Genomic DNA, 13,655 nt, shown 5'->3' on the forward strand with positions numbered 1-13,655 from the left:
TCATTATTTTATTCTTTACGCAATTAATTCTTTTTATCATGTCATTTAATATCAGTATGATGATCTTGTTGTTGGCACCTAAACCTTTTTAGTACTTGGTACAAAATCGGCATAAACAATTTGGCGCCCACCGTGGGGCCACAGCGAGATCTTCATACGTTTATTGACAATCGCATCTTTTTGTTTTTACTTTTCCATACTCTTCCATCTTTTCGTATTTGCTATGGCAGGACAATGGGTTACCACCCAGGAAGTCATTGACGAACTCAATCGCGTCAAAGCGGAGATGGCGACGTTAAAGGAAAGCTACGTCGCATCATGCATGGAGATCCAGAGCTTGAAATCCGCCAAGAAGACGTCCAAGGGGCCCAAGCCTCGCAATGTCCGCGGCGTCTCCAGGATGCAAAATCTGGACACGAAGGGTTCGAGACCCCAGGAAATCGTGCTGATCTCGGAGATGCTGATGATTCAGAAAAAGAAGACGCCAATGACGGCGAGAATGACGGCGCTGACCCTTCGAAAGAGTTCGCCCAAGGCCGTCTTGATGATCCCATCCAGCAGCGTCTCCAGCAATTAGAAGACATGATCCCCGTATCCCTGGTGTCCCCAGGCCTATGGAAAAAGCTACTCCTAACAGTTATGCTGATTCTCCTTTTGCAGATCCCATAGCATTGATCGAGGTGCCCAAGAGGTTCTCCGTCCCGTCCATGAAACTATACGACGGCACCACAGATCCCAACGACCATGTCGCTCAGTACAAGCAAAGAATGATTACCATCTCAATCCCGAAGAATATGCGGGAAGCATGCATGTGCAAGGGATTTGGCTCTACGCTGACTGGGCCAGCCTTGCAGTGGTTCATTAATCTTAATAACGGGACCATCTCTTCTTTTGCTCAATTGGTTAATGCTTTTAATATGCAATTTGCTAGTAGTCGCAAAATGGAAAAACAAGCTAGCGACTTACATAGGATTGTGCAAAAATCTGACGAGTCTCTTAAAGAATTTGTGAACAGGTTTAACAGGGAAAAAGTGTCTATCCCGAATTGCGACTGAGGACGGCCATCGAGGCGTTCAGACGTGGTCTGGATGAGGAATCGACCTCTACAAAAGCTGACCAAATATCCATGTCCGACGTTCGAGGATGCTCAAGCCAAAGCGTTGGCCCAGATCAGGCTGGAAGAAGACATGCAGTCCAGAAAGGCTTATGCCATGCGACAGCCGGAAGGCAACGTCCAACAAGCAAGCTCTTGGCGTCAAAAGCCTTATGAGCGCCCGCAGCAGGTCCATAGCGTCCGTAATGATGGGCCAGTCAATGATTGGAAGAATGATCCCGGTCTTCCCCCCAAGCTAAGCGAATATGGTTTCAACGTCACTATGGGAGGTATTATCAATACTTTACATTCTTTAGGTTCTGCTGTTAAATGGCCTTTCAGGAATGAAAAGTCGACGGCCATCGCGACAAATCCAAATGGTGCGATTCCATGGAGACCATGGGCATCACACTGACGAATGCGTCGCTCTAAGGCGAGAAGTATCCCACCTGCTGAAGCAAGGATACCTAAAAGACTTGCTGACGGAGAAAGGTAAGCAGACGGTGTCGAAAGATGACGACCGACGTCAACCGCCGTCATCCCACCGCACGTCAAGGTAATAATGTCATTAGTGGTGGTTCAGATATCTGTGGACTAACATATTCTGCAGCTAAGCGGCATGCACGGGACGGTCTGAATCAAGACGCCGTCCCTAAAGAATTCCGTCACCCCCGTGACATCGAGCTGGAGCCATGCCAATCACCTTCGATGACGCCGATCTCGGTGACGACAGGGACATACACCATGACGCCTGGTAATATCTCTAACTGTCAGTAATTGCTTGCTAAAACGTGTGTTAGTGGACAATGGCAGTTCAGCAAACATCCTGATGAGAGGCGCTTTAGAGGACATGGGGATCGATGAACGTGACGTTATCCGCAAATCTACCGTCCTTGTCGGATTCAGCGGAGAATCCAAGCACACCATGGGAGAAGTGACCCTGCCCACCTTCGCCAAGGGAGTTAACATGCCAACTAAATTTTATGTCATTGACTGCCCTTCTTCTTAAATGTGATTTTAGGCAGGCCATGGATCCATAGCATGAAGGCTGTCCCTCGTCTTTCATCAATCTTTGAAGTTCCCTACCAAGTGGGGAGTGCAGGAAATCAAAGGGGACAGACGGATCGCGAAGGAATGCTACAAGACGTCCTTGAAGCCGAGGAAATCAGAAGCATAGCAATTACAGATAGGGACGTTGGGGGAACAAGACTTCGACGAGCAGCAAGTAGATGAGGTCATCTTGGACCCCAGCAGGCCGGATCAAACAGTTAAAATAGGGGCCGCCTTATCTCCCGACGTCCGTCAACAGGTAATCGATTTCTAAAAGCTAACGCTGACTGTTTTGCATGGTCCATGAGGACGTTACAGGGATAGATCCCGATGTGATCACACATAAGCTCAACGTTGATCCAAGCCACAAACCGATCAAACAGAAAAGACGCAAGTTCGCCCCAGAACGGAACCAAATTATCAACGACGAAGTACAAAAGTTGATCGAAACCGGTAAGGTAAGGGAAGTAAAATATCCTGATTGGTTAGCTAATGTCGTTGTTGTAGGAAAGAAAAACGGGAAGTGGAGGGTCTGCATAGACTTCACTGACCTCAACAAAGCATGTCCAAAGACTCGTTCCCCGCACACATTGACGTCTGGTAGACGCCACAGCGGACATGAGCTGCTGTCATTCATGGACGCCTTCTCAGGGTACAATCAAATACTCATGCATCCTGAAGATCAAGAAAAGACGTCATTCATCACCGATCGCGGCATCTATTGCTACAAGGTCATGCCATTCGGGCTGAAGAATGCTGGCGCAACCTACCAACGGCTGTCAACGCCATGTTCAAAGACCAGCTAGGGGCACCATGGAGGTGTACATAGATGACATGTTGGTCAAATTAAAAATTCCCATGACCATGTGTCACACTTACAACAATCGTTCGACGTCATTCGAAGGTATGGCATGAAACTTAACCCCACTAAGTGTTCTTTTGGAGTGTCTGCAGGTAAATTTTTAGGGTACATAGTCACGAAACGAGGCATAGAGGCTAGCCCAGATCAGATCAAGGCTATCCTCAACATTCAATCGCCGCGAAGTGTAAAAGAAGTGCAGAAGTTAACAGGACGCGTCGCTGCGTTGAACCGTTTCATCTCTAAGTCCTCCGACAAGTGTCGACTGTTCTACGATGTCCTAAAGAAAACAAAGGATTTAATTGGACGCCAGACACGAGCAGGCCTCCAAGACTCAAGCAATATCCTGACGCCACCATTGCTGTCGAAGCCGGTCGCCGACGAGCCATTACAGCTGTATGTCGCCGTCAGCGAATCATCGGTAAGTGCCGTCCTGGCCAGAGAAGGGCATGACGGACAATTGCCAGTGTACTATGTAAGTAAGTCCTTGGTCGACGCCGAAATCAGGTATTCTTCTCTCGAAAAACTTGTCTTGGCAATCGTGACGGCGTCTAAAAAATTAAAACATTATTTTGAAGCACATTCTATCTATGTCAAAACTAACTATCCTGTCAAGTCCATTCTAAGACACCCGAATAACGGGCAGAATGAGCAAGTGGGCAATAACGCTGAGCAGCTAGACATCACTTATCAACCTCGGACAGCAATAAAGTCGCAAGCATTAGCGGATTTTGTGGCGGACTTTAGCCCTACACTAGAAGCAATAGCCCAAACAGAGGTAAGTATGCTTGAGGTTAATACGACTAACAGTAAATGGATCTTGCATGTAGATGGATCTTCCAACTTTCGAGGCGCCGGATTAGGCGTATTGCTAAAGTCGCCACAAGGGGACATCATAGCCCGAGCTGTCAGTTGCGACTTCAAGGCTACCAACAACAGGCAGAGTACGAGGCATTGTTAGCAGGATTAACACTGGCTAAAGATTTAAAGCTACTGAGGTTGAAGCATATAGTGATTCATGCTCATCGTCAGCCAAATAAAAGGGGAATTTGCCGCAAAGATTCCAAAATGACGGCATACTTGGACGCCGTCCAGCAAAGGTAAAATTGTTTGACAAATTTGACATCTTTCAGATTCCCAGGGACAAAACACACAAGCAGATGCATTGGCAAACATTGGGTCAGCCATGAGAAAGTCAGGGTTCAAAAGCATACCTATAGTACACCTGTCGGCACCAGCGGTCCATAAAGCAACCACAGCCGATAAAGCCAACGACGTCGAGACGGATGTTAACGACATCGACGCCCGTAATATGCTACTGCGTCAACAAGCTGGCAGACCCCGCTTATCCAATATCTTAAGGATGGCACTCTCCCGAGGACAAACTACAAGCCAGAAAGGTACGATTCAGGGCTTCTGTAGTTTTACTTGACGGTATACTTTTTCGGAAGTCCATTGCAGGACCATACCTACGATGTCTCGACGGCGACGAATGCCGGCAGGTGTTACAAGAGATGCACGACGGATGTTGCGGCAATCATTCGGGGGGACGCAGCCTGTCAAACAGGACCCTACGCATGGGATATTATTGGCCGACGTTACGTCAAGACGCTGTCGAGTACGCTAAGAAGTGCGATGCCTGCCAGCGACATGCCTCCATGTCACACAAACCTGCGGAACGGCTACACCCTACTATCACCCTTGGCCCTTCATGAGATGGGGAATGGACATCGTCGGAAAACTCCCTCAAGCACCGGGGCAAAAAGTGTTCATGTTAGCTCTGACGGATTACTTTTCCAAATGGATCGAAGCTGATTCCTTTACCCAGGTACGCGATAAAGAGGTTATTACTTTTATATGGCGTAACATTATATGCAGGTTCGGTGTTCCTTCCGAAATCATTTGCGACAACGGTTCTCAATTCATAAGCACGCCCACGAGGAATTTCTTGGCTAAGTGGAACATACAACTTAGCACCGGAGCCTAGATATCCTCAGACAATGGTCAAGTGAGTCTAGCAACAAATCAGTCCTTAAAGTCGTCAAAAGGCGTCTCAAAGCAGCCAAAGGTAAGTGGGCAGAGGAACTCCCGTCAATTCTGTGGCGAACAGAACCACCCCAGGACGGCGACGGGGCAGACCCCTTTTTCCCTAGTCTATGGGTGTGAAGCTGTCCTTCCCCCTGAGGTACGTATCCCGTCATCACGTTATGGATTACTGACGCCAGACAGGAACGATGAAGAGTTAAGTCATGACATTGTGACGAGTGAAGAATTGAGGGAAGCGGCCCTTGTTCGAATGGCGTCACAACAACAGATAGTGGCTAGAAGCTTTAATAAAAATGTCAAGACTAAAACATTCAACGTCGGAGATTGGGTCTTGAGGGAAGTCTTTCAAAATACAAGGAAATCAATGCAGGAAAGTTAGCACCTACATGGGAAGGCCCATACAAGATCCAGAAAGTAGTAGGCAACCGCCTATGTCTCTGTGCAAGATGGAAACTCATACCAAGAAGTTGGAACGCCGTTCACCTTAAGCGCTACCATTTTTAACTGATAGTGTCGACACGTACTAGATAATTAAATATTACAGGCTCATTCATTGTACAAATAAAGAATATGACATCAGACATCGACGTCGTCGGAGTCTAACGTCTTACAGTTACGATTACAAACGGACAGGGGCAGTCCCCCATGGTCAGATAGACGTCCTCCCGTCCGATTCCTACGACATTTACATCCATGACATCTGCAAAGCCAGTGTGTTGGTTGGAGTGGTGATTATCCCTTCATTGCAACCAAAAATCACGTGGTCCAACTACAAGGTACCTTACAACGTTGTACACACATACATACATGTATACTTGTTTATGAATTAAAAGAATTCATTGCAAACAAACACACACGACGTATTAAACAATTTTTGAACACAACATAAATCGTTTCGAAAACACACAAAAGCAAAATTACTAAAGTGTAGCAAAAGAAACATCACAAAATATAAAGTTTCGGTGACATATCACCTTGAACCAACTACTGCAAAAGTCAAATAAAATTCGGTGACACAGCACCTTGCAGGAACTATGAGAATCAAGCGGCCGTCAGTTTCAGCATTGACGCCTGAATCCGCTCGCCATGACGTCGGCGTTACTCTCGCCCTCAGGGATCAGATCTTCCGTCCCAAAAACTTCCAGGAACGTGAATGTTGCTTCAGGCGTCCACTTTGACGTCTGCCCTTCCAAAAACTGCTTCATCAACCTTGCCTTAGTCTTCCAGGTTGTCGGCTAGCGCGTCATCAGCTTTCACGGAGGCTGGCGATGTGGCGTCCGTCTCCTCCTTCATCGACGCCAGGCTGATCATGTGGCTAGCATTCTGACCTTTCTCCTTAGCCAACTCCTCGGAGACTCTGCCACTTCTTTTCTGCTGCGTCAAACGCGCGAGGACGTCCAACTTCTCGCGGAGTGTCTTGCACTCCTTCTAGAGTGAGGGCAGCAGAACGGAGGGCCAGAGAATGTTGTGAGCCTATACAAATGGTTGACGTCAGTGAAGACATAACGAAACATTTAATAACATAAATGTGTTAGTTGGCTTACATTATTTGCAGGGCCAATTTCGTTCGCCACTGTGAGCAAGGAAGCTGGCTAGGCGAGCTGGGGTGCGGGAAACGCCAGCTTCTCCGCCGACGGGAAGATTGTCGGGGGGTGATTTCACAGAAGTTCTTGGGAAGGGAGATGTAAAAGTTTCCCTTCTCCAAGAGGCGTTTTCGAGATTTGGGGTCTCTGTCGGAGGGCCGTCCTAGCAATCTTGGGGCGCCCATGGATGACGGTGTCACAGCGGAAGCAATTGCGGCCTGTTTTCTCTTCCTGGCCCGTTCTAGCATTCCGCTTCAGAGAGGGACGGTAGGGGTCTTTGATCTAGTAGACATGGTGTTTTCTGGAAGACGTCTGGTGGTGTCAGTTTCTCAACAAACAAAAAAAAAAAACAAAAAAAAAAAAGAAAAGAAAAAAAAAAAAAAAAAAAAAGAAAGAAAAAAAAAAAAAAAAAATGAGAAAAAATGACGAGACAGTATCACGATACATTACCTGACGCATAGAAGGACTGGTGTTGGTTGTGTTCCTCTGTAGATTGGGCAAGACGTCTCTTCCGACGACGTCAGTTAAACTTGTTACGGAATGTTCTTTCTTGGGCGAGTATTTCTGGAGAAGTTGGTTGATTTGGCTCTGCTAAGAGCGAATCTTGACGGGCAAAGGTAGGATTTCTGCAATCACAGGGAAATTAGACGACGTCAACAGCATAAACAAGAGAATGTATTGACGAGGAGAAATTACCTTCGGAATTCCATCCGTCAGTAAGTATTCAAAGCTCTTCCCAAAGAATTCTTCTCTACAAAAAGTATCTTTTCTTCATCCCTGTCATTAGCCCCAGAATTTTCTACCAAAGAGGTTTTCCTGGTTTAAGAAAAAGTATATCCTAACACTCTACTCTTTTAATGTCATAATGTATAGAAGGTCTTCTAGGGTGAAGTCACATTCGAGCTTGGGCCAATTTGTCAATTACATGAACTACACGCAAACAAGTGGCATGATTTGGCCTGGACTGACTTGCATGACAGTTAAGAGTTGAGTCATGAGAGAGTTGAAGGGGAGGGAGTAACATCTTGAAGGGGTATTATCAAAACTACCCACCCACTGGGGCAGTCGTCGGGTGTTGTTCTTATGGGAATCCTTGTCATACATTTCTCGGGCACTATACGTTTTTCTATTAAAGAAATTACCTCATCTTCAGTAAATTCGCTGGCGATACTTTTTCCCCCAATTACCCCAGTTTCTAAAATAACTACTTCGTCTGAGCTTTCTGCCATTTTTGAAGTTCTTTTGATTTTCTAATCTTGGGAGATTTCCTTTGGGGCCATTTAAAGAAACAAAATTCGGAGGAATTTAGGGAAAGGAGTTACCTGGTTCTTGGGTCTTCAAGAGGTTGAAGAATCACCTGAGGAAGTAGCCGTTTGAAGAGAAAACAAGTTTAATGAAGAGAGAGAAGTAGGTTGGTGGAAAAAAGGGGGATGTGAAAGGACAAAGTGGATGATGGGACTCTCTTAAATAGGGAACTGTGTGGAAGTGGAGAAAGTGGGCGGTTTTTCCCAACGTAATGATTGACGGTTTTCTTACAACTGGGTTTCGGACACGGTCAATCAGGGCAATTGTTGGGCCCTCGATTTTCTGGAATAGGCGGGCTTCCCTAAACATTTCGAATTTCTAATTAATGTTGCAGTTGGCGAAGGAAGTGGGAGACTGATCAAGCGACGTTACTTGGCGTCATTTTTGGGCGGTTTGAGATATATGCGGGATTGTGTTAACAGAACCCCAAATTGTGGACAACTCTAAAGCAGCTGGGGAGATATTTTCTTAAGTAGTATATATGCATAATTTGTAACCTAGTTTGACTTACGTTCTTTACTCTCACTCTCATCATTCTCTCTCTCAAGAAAACATCCACCTGTTATTCTTCTCTCTAAATATTTTGAGTTCCATCATCATTGTAATCAGTTCTATTGTAACATCTACTTCAGACGTCATATTAGTGGATTGGTGATCAAGAGCATCAGCGGTTTTTCCCTTTTGGGTTTTCCGCGTCAACAATTTCTTGCCTTTTCATTATTTTATTCTTTACGCAATTAATTCTTTTTATCATGTCATTTAATATCAGTATGATGATCTTGTTGTTGGCACCTAAACCTTTTTAGTACTTGGTACAAAATCGGCATAAACAGGAACCATTGTCACATACTATGTTTGCAGGGACGCCATACCTGCACAAGATATTACATTTTGTAAAAGATATGACTTCCTTGTCACTTACATGTTTCAATGCTTCAGCCTTAATCCACTTTGAGAAGTAGTCCGTCATCGCTAGCATGAAGACTTTTTTGCCAGGTTCCTGAGGCAGCTTACCAACTATGTCCATGCCCCACTTCATGAATAGCCATGGCGTCAAAGCGGGATGCAAGGTTTCTAATGTTTGATGCTGGACCGGAGCATGTTGTTGACAAGCGTCATATTTTTTGGTGATATCTACGACATCTTGGTGCATGGTGGCCCAGTAATATCCCATATGGTGGATTTTGGTTGACAGACTTCGTCCAGCAGTGTGGTTGCCTCCGATACCACAACGTGTTTCTTTCAGGACTTGTTTTGCTTCTGCAGCTTCCAAGCACTTAAGGTAAACACCAAAAGGAGATACTTTAAACAAGACATTCTATTTTGTACATAATTTCTGCCTTTTATCTTTGAGATGACCATTCTTCTTTGAGACAGTTGTCTTGTCCTTCTCGGACATAATATCTTTGAGATGACCATTCTTCAGGAGATAAGAGACTTCTCTGGGGAGGGCGATGCGATCATCAATCACATGAATAATGTCTCCATGATATTCGTATCATTTGGACGGATCTTTGCGGTCTCCTAGTGATAAGGCTCTATTTTATACATAATTTCTGCCTTTTATATTGCTCTTTAGTATAAGTTTCGAGACTTATAATATGTTTTCTTCTCATATTTTAATGTTATAACAGTTGAGTTACTTGAGTTGTAAAGTTGATTTAAAATATGAAAAATGTGTTAAATATACTACTTATACATGCTAATTTATTTTATCTAATATTTATAATAGTAGTATATGTTTATTATGCAAATATTTCATTTATAATAGTAGTATATGCCCCCTCTGTTGTTTGCCCTTGGAATGGACTATTTAGACAGGACTCTATGTTATGTTCATGAGCTGGAGGGGTTTAAGTTTCATGTTCAATGCAAGGAGTTGAAGCTTACTCACCTATGTTTTGCAGACGACCTTCTGTTGTTCTGCCATGGTGACTTCAGCATCTACACCTTGCTTCAAGGATTTCAGATGTTTTTGAATGCGTCAGGTCTTGAGGTTAATAAACACAAGTCAGAGATTTATTTTGCTGGCATGGCAGAGTATGATATACAACGAGTGATTGATGTTAGTGGGTTTACTATGGGAATATTGCCTTTCATATACTTGGGGGTTTCCATTTCGACCACTAAATTGAAAAGCAAAGACTATCAATTGCTTATAAGTAAAATGGTGAACATAATCAAAGCTTGGAGCACAAGAAATTTGTCTTTTGCTACTAGATGCCAACTTATCAATAGTGTTCTCATGAGTATTCATGTCTATTGGGGGCAATTATTCATTCTCCCTCGAAGTGTGTTAAAGGAATAAGTCAATAGTATATGCAGATGTTTCCTTTGGACAGACACTTTTAATGGCAGTAAGCCCGGGACTGTTGTCTGGGATGAGATTTGTAAGACCAAGAATGCATGTGGGCTTGGTTTCAGGGATATTATGTGCTAGAATATTATTGCCATAAGTAAGCTAGCTTGGAGTATTGCACAGAAGAAGGATAATCTTTGGGTGAAGTGGGTGAATTGTATATATATAAAGGATGCCAATTGGGGGTCCTATGAAGCTCCCTCTCATGCTAGTTGGACATGGAAAAGCATTTGCAAGGCTAAGAATGACCTAAGTGATAAGCTGAGTAGTGATCAATGGCTTGCCAATAATCAATTCATTATCAAGAAGCACTACCTGAGCATTATTGCTTCATCTTCCGCTAAGCAATGGACTACTTGTGTTTGGAATAGGTATAGTTTACCTAAACATCAATTTATCTTATGGCTTGCTGTTCAAGACAGATTGAAGACCAGAGTCAGATTGTAGAAAATCAACATTAGCGACTCAGATAGATGCCTGTTATGTCAGAATCACCCTGAGAGCAGTGCTAATATCTTCTTTGGCTGTGAATGTAGCAAGATTTGTATGATAAGTGTAATGACATGGTTGGGGACTACCTGGAATGGGAGAAACATTCTTCAAGCAGATGGATCAGAGGGCGTTTCAGAGGGTCTAAATTCAAGCGCCAGGTTGTTTTGGTTACTATGGCTACTGTGGTTTATTTGATTTGGAAGAACAGAAATAGAGCTTACTGGGAAAATGTAATTAGGACTACTGATCACACAATACAAGAGATTAAATACATAGTTAAACATAGGATTGTATAAATTATGGGTCACAAGATTAGAGATGGTGATAGGAGTTGGTTTGAAGCTTTGTGATTAAACTGGGCCTGTCCAGTAGATGAGTGGGTTGTTGACGATTTTCTCCCAACCTTTAGGTTTATTGTGGTTTTGGGCTTAATATTACTCTTAATTACCAAAAAAAAGCCCATTACTCTATTGAATGGTTTGTAACACAAGTAGAATAAATGCTTATTGTTGCGGTCCTTAAGTGGCCTATTACGGCGGTTTTGGTTGTTCAACAATTAAGGGGACAACAATAGGTAATTAATATTGCTGCGGTTTTAAATCGCAGCAATACCTGAACATATTGCTGCAGTTTCTAGGCAAAACCGCAGCAACATATTTATGTTATATTAGATTCATAAAGCATATTGTTGCGGTTTTTGGGGAAAGCCGCAACAGTATGTTGTATTTAATAATAATAAAAAGACATATTGCTGCGGTTGTTGCACAGAACTGCAACAATATGTCATGGTACATGTCATTTTTGTTTTGACATTAAATTTGAAAAATTAAAACCAAACAAATAACCCATCCACTGTTCACCAAATTTGCATGACAAATGAGCATCAGATCTTTTGGGACAAAACTTTACACCACATTCATTCACAATTTGGTTTAAAGGATGACATTAACAAACAAAGAAACAAATTATAACAGTACCTAAAATGACAAATTTAAAGAAATAAAGATGATGAAAATTATAACAATACCTAAAATTGAGAAACTAAATCTACAAAATTATAAAACTACGTAACTTACAAAGAAACACAAAGATGATTATAATCAGAAAATCAGATCTAAGAAAAAAAAAAAAACTAAAATCGAAGAATCAGATCTAAGAAAAAACAAAATAAGAATTAAAAATAAGACATGAATGCGGTTTCGCCATGCGAGAGAAGTGAGGAAGATGATGTCGGTGATTATCGAAAATCAGATATGGCCGGTAATAGACGACATCGACGAGGCTTCGCGTGAGCCGGGACATCGACGAGGCGTCGCGCCTGATGAGCCGAGCCAGGACATCGACGAGGTTTCACGCATTGGACGTCGGTGAAGAGATGAAAGGCGGCCAGGGGTGAAGAAGGAGGGAGTATCCACGACGAGCCTCGACTGTTCACGGCGAGTGAAAGGCGGCGACGACGACGGGTGAAGAAGACCGGAGTTACAAGAGAGAGGGAGATCGTGGGCGACATGTGAGGGAAGAGCAGTGATGTGAGAGGGGAAATAAGAGAGAGGGAAGAGCAGTGAGTGAGAGGCGCGCCCAATCAGGTTATATTTAGGTTTTGTTTTTTTGGGTAGACATATTTCTGCGGTTTCTGATAAGAACCGCAACAATATATTAAAAAATTTAATATTTTTATATATTGTTGCGGTTCTTGTCGAAAACCGCAGCAATATGTCTGGTCAATTGTCAACTTTTTTCAAATTTTTTTCGTTGAAACCATATTGCCGCGGTTTCTGTCGAAAACCACAGCAATATGGTTATTTTATATATTATCTTTTCTTTTAATGTGATATATTGTTGTGTATGGGTAAAACCGCATCAATATCACCGCAGCAATAAGCAATTATTCTACTAGTGTAAGTTAAATTTGCAAAAAAAAAAAAAAAAAAGTAAAAGAGGAGTGCTGCCACATAGGATGAAGAATTGAAAGCAAAATAAACGTCTTGCCGGGCCAAAGACAACACAGCAAAAACAATTGAAAAAAAGAGAACCCTTCTTCTACGGAGGATACAAAAGGCACAACATTCACACGAGACAGGAGGAGAACAGTAGAGGCACTAGAGGCGACAAAAAACAGCAGCACAACAAAGGAGGAGACCAGACAACAGAGCTGACGCGAGAGCAATGCGAATGTTCATCTGATTCTTCATATGAATCTTGTGCTTCTTTCTCTCTTCTCTTAGTTTATGCTATTAAATTTCGTTAGTTACTATGCCTAATTTCAAATTTTCACTTTCAATTAGTTGCGTTAATTTAGTTTCAATGTCTTGCTAAATTTCTTTATTCTAGGTTAGGGATGTAGTCTTTTACATTTCTATCAATGAAATGAATTGGTTGTTTGGGTTTAATTTGTTATAATTGCAATTTGATAATCTTGATTTGCTTTCATATAATTGATTTGGCCAGATGGTTATATGTTTAAGATATTGGATTATTAGCGGAAGTGAAATTTCAATATTAGTTCATAGAATTATTAAGCGTCAAGTAGTATAATTTTAGGAATAGTTATACACTTGCGGCGGTCCTTTATATGAATTTCTTGTTCGTAATGGGTTTATATTAATTGTTATGACCACGGAAGTAGGCGTGCAATTAATATAAATACACGTTTTCTACTTTAGAAGAGGAGATAACATATCATAGGAAGTTTGATCATTGCCACCTAATATTATTTCAACCCAACAACTAGTTTAATCTCATTATAGGAAGTAAAAGGTGAAACCTGAAACCTAGAATTATGTCTCTCATATTTGGTTATAACTATTGTTATGGTTGAATTTTTGCAGGGTGACATTGACATGATGACATGATGACGTGACGGCTATG

Source organism: Beta vulgaris, chromosome 4 (assembly GCF_026745355.1).
Source record: "Beta vulgaris subsp. vulgaris cultivar EL10 chromosome 4, EL10.2, whole genome shotgun sequence".
NCBI lineage: Eukaryota > Viridiplantae > Streptophyta > Magnoliopsida > Caryophyllales > Amaranthaceae > Beta > Beta vulgaris.